General features: G+C 44.4%; 1 long non-coding RNA gene across 3 annotated transcripts in view; it reads right to left on the bottom strand.

Moving 5' to 3' along the window:
* LOC118577816 overlaps nucleotides 1-9,003 on the bottom strand; it is a 60,876-nt gene that overhangs the window by 29,773 nt on the left and 22,100 nt on the right. Inside the window, exon 2 of one of the 3 annotated variants that reach the window (XR_004944223.1) lies at nucleotides 3,772-3,965. The exons of 1 other annotated variant lie outside the window; for it this stretch is intronic. This is a non-coding gene — a long non-coding RNA (uncharacterized LOC118577816). Of the gene's footprint in view, nucleotides 1-2,915; nucleotides 3,211-3,771; nucleotides 3,966-9,003 lie in introns of those variants that run through there. One more of the 3 variants, XR_004944224.1, reaches the window with a different exon arrangement.

Below are 9,003 nucleotides of genomic sequence, written 5' to 3'. Positions count from 1 at the left end.
GGTGAAGACCTTTTCCCATTCTGTAGGCTGTTCGTTGCTTGTGTTGACCGTGTCCTTTACTCTTCAAAAGCTTCTCAGTTTCAACAGGTCCCATTGATTGATTGTTTCTGTCAGTGTCTGTGCTACTGGTGTTATATTTAGAAAGTGATCTCCGGTGCCAATGTGTTCAAGAGCACTTCCTACTTTCTTTACTATGAGGTTCAGAGTAGCTGGATTTATGTTGAGGTCTTTGATCCACTTGGATTTAAGTTTTGTGCATGGTGACAGATATGGATCTATTTGCAGCCTTCTACACATTGACATCCAGTTATGCCAGCACCATTTGTTGAAGATGCTTTCTTTTTTCCATTGTATATTTTTGGCTTCTTTGTCAAAAATTATATGTTCATAGGTGTGCGGGTTAATGTCAGGGTCTTCAATTTGATTCCATTGGTCCACATGTCGGTTTTTATGCCAGTACCAAGCTGTTTTTATTATAGTAGCTCTATAGTAGAGCTTGAGGTCAGGGATTGTGATGCCTCCAGAGGTTGTTTTATTGTACAGGATTCTTTTGGCTATGCTGGGTTTTTTGTTTTTCCATATGAAGTTGAGTATTATTCTTTCCAGATCTGTGAAGAATTGTTTGGTAATTTGATGGGATTTGATTGAATCTGTAGATTGCTCTTGGTAAGATTGCCATTTTTACTATGTTAATCCTGCCTATCCATGAGCATGGGAGATCTTTCCATTTTCTGACATCTTCTTCAATTTCTTTTTTCAGGGACTTAAAGTTCTTGTCATATAGGTCCTTCACATGCTTAGTTTTCTCCTCTTTGGAACAAAGACCTTTTCTAAAGCCCCAGAGAGAATATTAGTTTTTAGCTGGGTTTGGTGGCACCGGCTGGAAACTCAAGTTCTTAGGAAGTGGAGACAGGAGGATGAGGTGTTCAAGGCCAGCCTGGTGTATACAAAACTAAAAAAAAAAGTAGTAGCTTCCGAATGAATGCAGTGAAAGGCCTTTCCCAATGAGAAACCAGCAGCACAAAAGGGGCCCAGTGAGTGCAACTGAACCTGCAGGGATATAGACCAGGGCTTTGCTGCATCTCCTTTACCAATGTATTTACCAATAATCTTCTAGGGGTAGTAAACCTTTCATTACTAGTTCAAAGACATCATAAACTTAGTGAGCTTAAGACTACAAAATGGTTTTCCGAAAACATTTGTATCTCACACTGAAATTCTTCCACTCCTACTTTGATATACTCCCCCTCTCTTATTGGATCACTTGGGAAATACTTGGTGTGTGTGAACACATAGTATGTGCCAAGCACAGCTGCAGGAACTACAACCCATTTCACCCTCTACTCTCTTCTACAGGCATTCCTGTACAAACTCACTCAGTGCTTACCCATCTGGAAGGCACAGGACAACATTTGCTTCACCTTTTCATTTAAAATTTCCTGTGATAAAAAAGGGGAAAAACCAAGGGATAGTTTTCCCAACCAGCTCTACAACCCCCCAAAGCATGTTGGATCTGAAAATGCAGAGCTGTGAGATGACCTGAGTCTCAGCCATGCTTTTTACTGGCTGGGTGACATCGGGAATTACTTTCTCAGAACCTCGGTTTTCTCCTCTAAAAACCAGGGATCACATCAGATCACATCAGATATTGCATAAGACTCCAGTGGGTCACAGGAGAATTCAACCGTCCAGCTCAGAGCTCTGTTCAAAGCTCTCACTCAGCATGTGAGACTCTTAACAGAGTAATGATCTAAGCCTCTAAGCAGCCATCTACTTGCCAATGGCAACAGTGGCATCTACCAGCTTCCTTGTCTCCCCTGGTCACCTCAGCAAGGCTTGGAGACAGGGTTACTTTCGGGCAAGGGTAGCCCAATTGCAGCTTTTGTCTTAATCAGCCTGAGCAGCAACAGTGTTGGGGCCACTAGGCAGTGACATTCCAATTCCCTGATGAGACACTCAAGGGAGCAGATTCTTGGAAGTGGGAGGAGGCTGGCCCACTTCCCTTTGCCTTGATTTCCTTTCCTCTGCCTCCAAGGCTCCTTCAGGAGGGGACACCTGTTCTCCTGCTCTTGGCAGTTTGGAGGAACAGTCCAAGTCCAGCACCAAGGGGTAGACAGAAGTAAGGAAAATCCCTGTCCTCCCCTCACTGACACAGGTCTAGCTACATAGGCAACTCTGATGGGAAGGGAAGTAATGACTTCCACCAAGCCTGAAGACGGGCCAATGCCCAGATGTCTCCAAAAGCTCTGAACTTACAAGAAAAGCCATTAGTAGGACCCTCTTCCCCTCCCTCCTCCTTTCTCTCTCCCTCTCTTTGCTCTTTGAGTGTACAGCGAAGGTCAGCTTCAGGGCCAGCCAGTACTCTGATCTTGGATTTCCAGGCTCCAGATCAGTGAGTAATAACTGTGGAATTGTGGCACAGCAGTCTTAGAAGACTATGCCAGACTCAGTGCAGAATTCCCAGGAGAAACAAGGTATTCTCCACCTTCAATACTTTCCACCCGTTTTCAGCTACAGACACATTCCAGACTGGACGCTAGTCATGCCTACTGAATGAATGTAAAAGCACTCATTTGGGGGAAAATCACAAATAAGCAGTCACTTCAGCCTGCCAGACACAGTTGCCTGTTCTTTTATGAGCTCACTCCAACAAACAGCAAATTCAACAAGTGTGAGCAGTGTCTCCGCCCTTGATAAATGAAGAACCCAAAGGGTAGCAGGTCCTGCCTCAGAATGGATGGAGGAGCATCTAAAAGGAGGCCTTGCAGAACACACTACATGTGCCAGTTATTTATTCTGGAGCAGAACTCTAAACTCAAACAGGGACCATCAATGGAAACGACTCTTCCTTTAGACGGGTTACTGGAACTTTCTGGGACTCAGTTTCCTAGCTCATAAATGAGATGTCACATTACCTCTCTCCAAGGGCCTCTCTAAATTGAAGAAAACGTGATACTCTCCACACCATGGTAGGCACACAAATGGCGCTCCACAGCTGGTTTTCCCCACCCGCGCACAATTTCTGGTTCTAGTTTGCCTTACAGACAGCCAGGTGGCAAGAAGTGTCCCAATCTCCATTCGGGCATCCTTGCATTTAGCCCAGGCACCATCCACGGAAGGAAGTGCTTGCTTAGAGAAACTTGCTGAGTCTGGAAAGGCGTAGGACAGGCCCTTTCGCACACGTGCCTGGGCTGTTGCCCCAGCTGCGCCTGCTAGTTACCTTTCACCTAGTTCGGCCGGGACTGCCTCGCGGGGTAACTCCAGGTCAGACGTGGAACCCCGCGCGCCTGCGCAGAGCTGGCTGCCGACCGCTGCTAGGCGTCGGGAGCTCCCCCCGCCCCCTTCTCCTTTCTGAAATGAAGGCTGTGGGCCTTGCGGGCGTGTTCTGATTTCTGTCTGGGCATGATCACAGACCTGGCAGGGCAATCTGAGGACCCCCTCCTACACAAATCCTCACCTGCCTCTGACATGCCCTAGGCTTCCAATCCCCCCTCCCCCCCATGGCTGGCCTTCCGGTTCCCCACTGTCCCACAGCAGGGGGCTGCCCATCTCCTCCCCACCCCCAACTCCTTCGTCACTCCCCCACCGAAGAGCAAGGCTGACTCCAGAGCTAGAGGAGCACACTCGGGCGAGAAGCCACGTGGGCGCAAACTTAACGCGCCAGTTTCTGCCCGGGAGAAGCCGGATCTAACAACTAGGTTGCAAACCAGAAGGAGCGCGCGGGTTGAGGGCAGCTCGGCGGCTGCGCGCCCTGCTCCTCGGGGTTACTACCGGGCATTGCGCGGGCGGGGCGGGCGCTGGGAGGGACAGCACGTCCTCGGCCTCAGGAACCATAGCGGAAATACGCCTAGCCATCTGGAGAGGTCTGAGGCTCTCAGTCACACCAGCCTCGATGACGGTATAAAGGAGTCTGTGGTAATTCTTCCTCTCCAGGGACTCCCCTCTTTCCTGGCATCTCACGGGATCTGGGGAGGATGAAGGAGAAACAGATTTTCAAGAAATACCTTTTCTTGCAGGGGTCCAAGCCCCTCTCTACCTACCTCTGATCTCTGAATTCGGATAATGATCCCCCAAAGGATGCAAATAGGATACCTAGGTTTGGCCAGGCTCTGTCACTGGGTGAGGTGATGGGAATATGCCTCGCCCTTCCCTCTCTGAGATAAGCATTATTAACAGTAGAGCTTGAGGGTTCATCTGATGGTCCCTGGGCTTTTCAGCATCGAAGGTGACAAACTTCACAATTTCAGACCGTCATGTCATGTCGCCTCTATTTCAGACAAGACCTTGAGGGAGCAGTGCTAAGTTGAATTAATTACCTTCAAAGTGAGGCATGTGTTGCGTGAGTGGACATATTGAGGTCTGCTAGGTTTCTTTGGAAGACTGTTTAACTCTTTCACGGCATTAACATTGAGGCAAAGTATGTATTCTCCCAAAGAGCTCACGGGCACACACCATTTTTGACCCTGCCATAGCCTCAGTACATTGCACAATGCAGTCAGGTGGTGTAGATTCATTCTCACGTAATAAAAGAAAAAATATGAGTGGTGGAGTTAAGGGTCTTATGTTTTCTTTTTAACATGAATAGCTTTAAAAAAAAAAAAAAAAAGGAACCCTTGGAGGTAGTGTCACAGGAGAAACAGACACGAAGGCTGAACACAGAGACGCTAACTGGAACACTGGTAGCTGGTATACTACAGCCTGGAGGAAAAGCTGTCCGTTTTAGCACATATTAGCAAACATCCTGTATGAAAAACAGAATCTACTAACAGTTTTAACACGGGGTTGCGAATAAAGTACTGTCTCAGTTTCTTTTCCTGTTGCTGTCATAAAACTCGACAAAAGCAACAGGGTTGGTTCTGGCTCCCAGTTCCAGGCGGCAGACTGCCAGGGTGGGAAGTCACAGCAGCAACTTGAGGCACCTGGTCACATTGCATCCATAGATAAGAAGTAAGTGTGTGTGTGTGTGTGTGTGTGTGTGTGTGTGTGTGTGTGTGTGTGTAAGAAGCAGGTGTGTATGGAGGTGGGGACCATGACCAGGCGGTGGTGGCACACACCTTTAATCCAGCACTCATGACACAGCGGCAGGTGGATCTCTGAGTTCGAGGCCAGCTTGGTCTACAGAGTGAGTTTCAGGACAGCCGGGACTATGCAGAGAAACCCTGTCTCTAAAACCCAAAGGAGGAGGAATAGGAGGATGATGAATGCATACATGCTGCTGCTCAGACGGTGCCATCCAGAATGGAGAGGTCTTCCCACCTCATTTAATGTGATCAAGTTCCCACTTCATTTAATGTGATCAAGATAATTCCCTGCAGGCACACCCAGATCCGTCTCTCAGGTGATTCTAGATTCTGTCAAGTTGAAAAGGCTAACCATCACAGGTACCAACAAACATAGAGCTTCTTTGCATTTCTACATTGCATAATCATGATAATGATGTGAGCTGATGGAACGCAAATTTCTGGTCTGTTTCGTGATGAAGAGACTGTGTGGGTAAAGACAAGGTGAGTATCTTACCTAAGTTGACACAGCTAGCATGATAGAACTGACTTCTGTAAAAAAAAAAAAAAAAAAAGTTTTACTTATTTATGTCTTGAGTGTTTGGCTTGCTTGTATGTTTGTGCTCCACATGTGTGCCTGGTGCCCATACTGTTCAGAAGAGGGCAACAGATCCCCTTGAACTGGAATTATGGATGGGTATGAGCCACCATGGGGATGCTGGATCCTTTGCAAGAACAAGAGCTCTTAACCACTGGGCTACCTCTCCAGCCCTGATTTCAGGATTTCTAATGCCAGGCCTTCAATAATGCATGTGGGGCAGGGACTTAGGATGGGGCTGGAGGGAAGTCAGATTTGTGTGCAATGATGGGGAGGGTGGGAATTACTATTATCACCACAGCTAATGGTTATTATTACTACAGCTGGTTATTACCACAGCTGGTATTTTTTTTTTTTACAGTGTTCCAGGTGCTGTGTTAGTGTCTTTCCTGCATTCATTTAATTCTAACAACTTCCCAAAGTAAATATTATTGTATTTTCTAATGCAACCAAGAAAACTTCTCATCTTTTCCCAACTAGATGACTTGTGTGTATTCTTTTAACTTCTCTGGACCTAAGTTTTCCTGCTTATAAAGTCAGAAACAACTGAGATTATGTTTAGTAACCCTCCCCATGGGGTTCTACCCACATACAAATATGGAGGGAGAATATATTTCATCTTTGGCTGTTGATTTCATGAAGTCTGTTGTGAAATATTTATACACTATGTTAAGTGAAGTATTTATACACTGTGAATAGTGTAATAAAAAGCAGAATGACCAATAGCTAGGCAGGAGATATGGGTGGGACTTTCAGGCAGAGAGAGAACTCTGGGAAGAAGAAAGGCAGAGTCACCAGATAGATGGGGAGGAAGCAGGATGGGTAATACAGAGATGAAATAACAAGTGTCATGGAAGAATGTAGATTTTAAAAATGGGTTAACTTAAGTTATAAGAACTAGTCAGGAACTAGTCCAAGCGAAGGCTGAGCTTTCATGATTAATAATAAGTCTCTGTGTTGTTATTTGTGAATTGGTCACAAAAGAAAAGTCTGACTACAGAAGTCTTTAAAGGGATCCTTTCAAATCTTCAAAGAGATCTTTGTGTGACTGAAGAGGTGGTCTTTGCAGTTCTGGATAGGTTTGTAAAGCTGTTGTTGAGGGCTAGAGAGGGAATAGGGTATTTGCTGGCGTTGTGGAGCAAGAAGAACTTCTGAGTCTTGGGCCATCTGAGAATGGGAGACTGGAGAAAGGAGCTAACAAGTGCTATGGCCTGAACACTCAAGTTGAGACTTAGTCCTCAGTGCAACACTGGAGTGATTATGTCACACTGACGCTGCCCTTATAAAAACTGATATCTTTATAAAGAATCCTGGAGAAGCCCACTCACCTCTTCTATCATATGAGAACTCAGAGGAAGAACAGATGGGTGAAACAGAGACTTCTCAGCCTCTAGAACTGCTAACAATAATTTTCAATTGTTCACAAGTTACTTACTCTAAGATATTTTGTTATAGTATCTTGAATGGATGGAGACAGTCAGTAAAAAGAAGGGCAAGATTAAGGAAACTGGTAGGAAGACATATCCTAAGATGTGAACATGGACGGGCAAAAACCTTATAAAGAATAAAATAATAAGGTTAAGTATACAGATACATGAAGACAAATATTATGTCTTCTGTAATCTCTTTATTAAGGGGACTATTTGGAGAATAGAATGGAAGTACAAGGTGATGGAAATACTAACAAGAGGCGAATATGTTCAAAGTACATGATATATTTATTTTAACAAAACTGTTTTTATGAAGCCCATTGCAATGCACAATGAATATATACTAATAGAAAATAAGATGAACACTTCAAGTTACAATAATGATCTGCTTGGCAAGCTACTCCCACTGGCACAATAGTGGTACAAATGTTATGGGAGTCACCAATCACTTTTTTTTTAATTGTTCCATAATATGGAACCAATACCTGACACTATCAATAAGGCCAAGAACTTGCAGCTAGGTAGATCACAGTCCCTAAGAGTAAACCTACTACTATTATTCGGCTAAAAAGGACACAGCAATAAAATGACTTCTAATGACTTATTGCTACACCTACAGATCAGTGAATTTCTCCACTCTCCTTAGAGACATTTCTTCTTGCAGTAGACGGGAATTAATACAGAGACCCACAACTGGTTAGTGTGCGGAGAATAGGAGATTTGAGAATGCTTAGCCCTAAATGGGATGTCTTTATCTCATCTCTCCCCTGAAGGCTCAGGGATATATGGAGAAAAGGGGACAGAAGACAGGAAGAGCAACAGATGGTGGATGAGTTCAAGGAAACAATGTTTTCCAGATACAACAGATCAGTTGCACACATGAATTCACAAAGATGATGACAGTGAGCATGAGATCTACATAAGCTCAAGCCAGTCCAAGACCACAGCATGGAAGAGGGGGTCAGCATGCAGTCCCACCCCTCACTGAAGATCTGCTGCCATTTGATTGCTGCTGGAAGAGGGAAAGCCAGTTTTCTTCAATGAAACGACACCCACATATTAACCACACCCCAGGGCAAGAGTAACCAGCCAACACAAACTGGACTTGGTGGTGGGGGTGCAGAGTAAGATGATCAATAGTGAACTGAAATGAATACTGGGGCATCATAATATGAATCTTCCTTTCCATCAAAGACTCAGAAAAAATTGCACCATATGTTTTGCTGTTTTATGTTGTTTTACATTGTTTTATATGTTTTTTTACATTGTTTATATGTTTTACATTGTTTTGTTTTATCTTTCACCAGACAGGTTTTTGTATAGTCCAGGCTGGCCTATGGAGTTGAGGATGACCTTGAATTTTTGAACTTCTGCCTCCACTTCCCAGGTGCTGGGTTTACAGGCATGCATCACTCTCTGTGCCCGGTGTTATGTGGTGATGAAGACTGGTTAATCTTCATTAACCAATGCAGGGATCCATGCGTACCAGGCAGACACTCTGCCAGCCCCAGCTCCAAGCAAATGTCTTGGTATGATTTGTGTGGATATTCCTTTGAGTTAAACATCTGTGAGACACTATGGGAAAACAACAAGAGTCCCAGAACAGGGTAAATCTGAAAGAGGTGAGATTTGGAGCACGAGCTAATTAGGAAATAGGAGGCACTCTTTGGAATTCAAAGACATCCTGGGGAGTCGCTAGGTTTTCCTTAGTCCATGGAAGGGAATCACTTGTTGTGCCCACCTGAGAAGTCAAATTAATTTCAGCTATCACCTTGAGTTTAGAGGTAAAGAACCTAAGGCAGAACAAGTACTTTTAAAAATAGATAACTAAAATAATTCAATTTATCCAATTGTTACACAGCTCTTCCAAATGAAAACTGTTCCAGGCATGTTTAGTACTGTTCATGCACATGTTCAGTGTATGTACATACATACAATTTATAGAATTTATATGTGTGGCATATGTACTATTCAT

The sequence above is a fragment of the Onychomys torridus genome, chromosome 2, assembly GCF_903995425.1.
Source record: "Onychomys torridus chromosome 2, mOncTor1.1, whole genome shotgun sequence".
In the NCBI taxonomy this organism is placed as follows: domain Eukaryota; kingdom Metazoa; phylum Chordata; class Mammalia; order Rodentia; family Cricetidae; genus Onychomys; species Onychomys torridus.
Note: the sequence above shows the minus strand (reverse complement) of the source record. Positions and strands in the feature narration are given on the sequence as shown.